Raw genomic sequence first — 5325 nt, 5'->3', positions numbered from 1 at the left:
CTGGATCAAGGTCAGTCCCCGGGTCATGGTCAGTCCTCAGGTCGTGGTCAGTCCCAGGGTTGTGGTCAGTCCCCGGTTCATGGTCAGTATCAAGGTCATGGTCAGTCCGCAGGTCGTGGTCAGTCCCCAGGTTGAGGTCAGTCCCCGGGTCATGGTCAGTCCGTGGGTCATGGTCAGTCCCTGGGTCATGGTCAGTCCTTGGTTCATGGTCAGTCCCTGGGTTGTGGTCAGTCCCCGGGTCATGGTCAGTATACAGGTCATGGTCAGTCCCTGGGTCATGGTCAGTCCCCGGGTCGTGGTCAGTCCCCGGGTCATGGTCAGTACCCAGGTCATGGTCAGTCCCCAGGTCACGTCAGTCCCCGGGTCGTGGTCAGTCCCCGGATCGTGGTCAGTCCCCGGGTCATGGTCAGTCCCTGGGTCATGGCCAGTCCCCGGGTCGTGGTCAGTCCCCGGGTCATGGTCAGTCTCTGGGTCATTGTCAGTCCCCGGGTCATGGTCAGTCTCTGGGTCGTTGTCATTCCCCAGGTTGAGGTCCATCCCCGGGTGGAGGCCAGTCCCCGGATCAAGGTCAGTCCACGGGTCATGGTCAGTCCCCGGGTCGAGGCCAGTCTCCAGGTCGAGGTCAGTCCTTGGGTCATGGTCAGTCTCTGGGTCATTGTCAGTCCCTGGGTCATGGTCAGTCTCTAGGTCGTTGTCATTCCCCAGGTTGAGGTCCATCCCCGGGTGGAGGCCAGTCCCCGGATCAAGGTCAGTCCACGGGTCATGGTCAGTCCCCGGGTCGTGGTCAGTCCCCGGATCGTGGTCAGTCCCCGGGTCATGGTCAGTCCCCAGGTCGTGGTCAGTCCCCAGTCGAAGTCAGTCTCTGGGTTGTGGTCAGTCCCCTGGGCGTGATCAGTCCCCGGGTCGAGGCCAGTCTCCAGGTCGAGGTCAGTCCTTGGGTCATGGTCAGTTCCCAGGTCGAGGTCAGTCTCCAGGTCAAGTCAGTCCAAGGGTTGTGGTCAGTCTCTGGGTCGAGTCAGTCCCCAGGTCATGGCCAGTCACCAGTCAAGGTCAGTCCCCGGGTCTTGGTCAGTGCCCTGGTCATGGTGAAAGCGCAGGTAAGGACAGGTTCAGGTTTGACATCCTCACACTGCAGAGACCTGAACTCCAGAAATCTAAGCTAACTCTCCCATCGCAGTACCAAGGGGGGGGTGCAGTACTGTCACTGGGGCTGGCTTTCAGATGACACACCAAATGAAGGCCCTTCTGGATGTCAAAGACCCCACAGTCACTTTTTGGATTAACAGTGTCTCTCTCAGACCTGCTGAGTTTCTCCAGTAATTTCTGTTTTTGTGTCAGATTTCCAGTATTTTGCCCTAATTTGAGTTTCCCAGGTGTCCTATGGCTGTTTTATTTTAATTATTATTTATTGTTATTTTCATTTTCATAACATAGTTATAAAAATAACTGATCACTATCACTTTGATGTCTCAGGGGTTTGCCGTGTGTAAATTGACTGCTACATTTCCTGTATCGTAATGTTGACTGTAAAGTATTTCAGGGAAACGTGAGAGATGCTGTTTCGAAGCAGGTTGGGGGTGAAGTTGTTGACTTGCTTGCTGAGCTGGTCAGTTTGTTTGCAGACATTTCGTCACCAAACTAGGTAACATCATCAGTACGACTCCAAGACTTCACCAGAATCATATTGGTGATGTTACCGAGTACAGTGACAAAACATAGAGTCATAGAGATGTAACATCTGCATACAAACTTACCAGCTCAGCCAGCGAGTCGGCAATCTCAATTGCTATATAAATATAAGTCTTTTGATTTTTTTTTAAAATAGCCCCCCATCCCTCAAATGGCCAACTGTGCCAGACAGCAGAGCCTTTCAGTGAGATGCTGGGTCATTTGCACAGGGGCAATCAGTCCCAATGGAGTTATATGGAGTTGTAATTGAGAGAAGGCGAAATTGTCCTGAACCAAATAATTTACTTATGACATGTAGTTACTGTTGTTTAATAGGAAATCCTAGTGGCACAGCAAGATCCCATAAAAGGCAAGTCGAATGAATGACCAGTTAATCTGTTTCAGTGATATTGGTTAAGGATAAACAAGGACACCTTCCCAGAGAGAACTGACCCACCAACAGTTTTGAACCCTGCTGCTACTTTTTTTTGAATTGTAGTCTCAGGGCTCCCACCAAAGACAGCAGTTGCAGCCCTCGGTTCAAGGTCTGGCAGATAAAGATGCTGCCTCTGACAATGCAGTGCACCTTCATCAGGCTGGGGCTATGGGACTCCAGCCTCTCTGGGGTGAGAAAGCAAGTGGATCAGTAGTTCAATGTTTTCAACTTGCTCTCATTTCTCCGTGCGAAGCTAACACAACTAAGGTGGGACATTGAATTTGGACCCAATCTGTTGGCAGCGCTATTGGCATTGGTCTCCGGTGGAGAATTCTAACAGCAAGACATGGCACAGCAGAGAACAGCAAGTGGGAAACAGATTTCCAGGTGATGATGACATCCGGGTTTGGCTGCACTCAGAGAGAGAAGGAAACAGCTGGTTCCAGAGAGCGTGCTGCAATAGACTGGGCAGTGGGGGAGGTGGATTCTGTTGGCTTACAGCACAGGTCAGGCACACTGTAGCCATATCACAATGATCCAGAAATACGGCACAAGCCAGGGACAGCTCGGGCGTCTCAGTATTCACTCGCATTGGAAGCAGCATTGCAAAGGTTCACTGGAGTTATTCCATGATAAGAGACACTGGGTCTGTAAAATGTTCAGAAGAATGAATGGGGACCTCACTGAAGAAGGTGGGAAGTTGATTGTCCTGAGCCGAGGAAACTAGGCACAGAGGAACAGTCTTTGGACAAGGGGTTGAGCATTCAGATGTGAGATCAGGAGATGTTCTCTCACTCAAAGAGTTTTTGACTATTCGGAATTTTTGACCTCAGGACATTGTGCTTACTTCATTGTTTTCTGATATTTAAGGCTGCAATAGATGGGATTACAATGTCCCACAGAATCAGAGAATGACTGCATAGCAGGCCATTCAGCCCACTGAGTTCACACCAACCCTCCGAACAGCATCCCATCCAGACACACCCTCCCCCCCAGCCTATTGCTGTAACCCCTCATTGCCCATGGCTAATACATCCTACCTGCACACCCCAGACACTATAGCACTGTCAATTCACCAGAGAAGATACCTGATCACCCGGAGGAAACCCACACAGACACAGGGAGAATGTGCAAACTCCATACCGACAGTCGCCCGAGGCTGGAATTGAACCCGGGTCCCTGGTGCTGTGAGGCAGCAGTGCTAACCACTGAGCCACTGTGACACCCACAGAATCAAGAACTATGGGGAGTCAATGGACAAGTGAAAAAGAGATTAAAATATCAGCCATGATTTTACTAAATGACAGAAGAGGCGTAAGGGCCTTACTCCTGAGTCTTTCTCTCATGTTCTTACGTTTGGGAGAAAGTTAAGATATTGTTAGGGGATAAAGAACATGGCTAATTGTCTAGCAGGATGGGTTTACATGGGCTTGATGGACTTCCTTCATCCTGAGATCATTCTACAACCCTACAAAGATGTGACTTGTTTTTCAAATGAGCCTCCACAAACACCCCTGTCCTCAATGATGGAGGAGTCCAATACACCAGTGCAAACAAAAAGGCTGAATCTTTCACAGCGATCTTCAGCCAGAAGTGCTAAGTGGATGATCCATTGCAGACTCCTCCAGTAGTTCCCAGCGTCACTGAGATCAGTCTTCTGCCAATTCAATTTATTCCATGTGATCTCCAGAAATTACTGGAAGTATTGGGTAATGCAAAGGCTGTGGGCCCTGGTAACATTCCTGCAGTAGTACTGAAGGTTTGTGACAACGTGCCATATCCCAAGCCAAGCAGCTGCAGTTCAACTGCAACACTGACATCAACCTGATAGTATGGAAAATTACCCAGGTATGTCCTATACACAAAAAACAAGACAAATGCAATCCAGTCAATTACCACCCCATCAGTCTACTGTCGAACATCAGTAAAGTGATGCAAGGGGTCATCAACAGTGCTATCAAGCAGCACCTGCTCAGCAATAACCTGCTCAGTGACGCCCAGTTTGAGGTCCACCGGGGCCACTCAGCTCTTGACCTCATTACAGCTTTGGTTCAAACATGGACAAACGAGCTGACTTCCAGAGGGGAGATGAGAGTGACATCCGTTTTATTCAAAGCCGCATTTGACTGAGTGCAACATCAAGGAGTCCTCACAAAACTGGAATCAATAGATATTGGGGGCAAGCCATTTGCTGGTTGGAGTCATGCCTGACTCATAGGAAGATGGTTGTAGGTGTTGGAGGTCAGTCATCTCAGCTCCAGGACATCTTGGCAAGGGTTTGTCAGGGTAATGTCCTAGGCCCAACCATTGGGTGGCACAGTGGCTCAGTGGTTAGCACTGCTGCCTCACACCAGGTTCAGTTCCTATCTCGGGCAACTGTGTGTGGAGTTTGCACATTCTGCCATGTCTGTGTGGGTTCCCTCCGGGTGCTCCGATTTCCTCTCACAATCCAAAGATGTGCATGTTAGGTGAATTGGCCATGCTAAATTGCCCAGAGTGTTCCGTATAGGTTGGATGCATTGGGTGCATTAACCTCCAACTTACTCACCATCCTGACTTGGAAATATATCGCGGTTCCTTCAGGGTCAATGGGTCAATATTCCGGAATACCCTCCCTAAGGGAATTGTGGGTCAATCTACAATACATGGACTGTCGTTCAAGAAGGCAGTTCACCCCCACCTTCTCAAGTGGGAACTAGCTATGGCTCTGACAGTGACACCCGCATTCAGTGCTAGAATTGTAAATACTACAGCTGGATCTCCAAACACAGTAGGAAAATGTGTGAGGCTTTGCTCAGGAGTTAAGTGATATGTCCTATGACCAGCCCAAAGGTCAGGTGGTTATGTGGTCAGTGTGGAATTCAAAAACAGCTTCAAATATCTTTTGTACTGAACTGGGGAAAAAAAAGCGTTTTTGCTGAAGGTTGCTACTGAAACATGACACGTCTTGGACTTCAGTAAGGCGTTTGACAAGGTTCCCCATGGGAGACTGATTAGCAAGGTTAGATCTCACGGAATACAGGGAGAACTAGCCATTTGGATACAGAACTGGCTCAAAGATAGAAGACAGAGGGTGGTGGTGGAGGGTTGTTTTTCAGACTGGAGGCCTGTGACCAATGGAGTGCCACAAGGATCGGTGCTGGGTCCTCTACTTTTTGTCATTTACATAAATGATTTGGATGTGAGCATAAGAGGTATAATTCGTAAGTTTGCAGATGACA

The sequence above is a fragment of the Chiloscyllium plagiosum genome, chromosome 14 (genome assembly GCF_004010195.1).
Source record: "Chiloscyllium plagiosum isolate BGI_BamShark_2017 chromosome 14, ASM401019v2, whole genome shotgun sequence".
Classification (NCBI taxonomy): Eukaryota; Metazoa; Chordata; class Chondrichthyes; order Orectolobiformes; family Hemiscylliidae; genus Chiloscyllium; species Chiloscyllium plagiosum.
Note: the sequence above shows the minus strand (reverse complement) of the source record.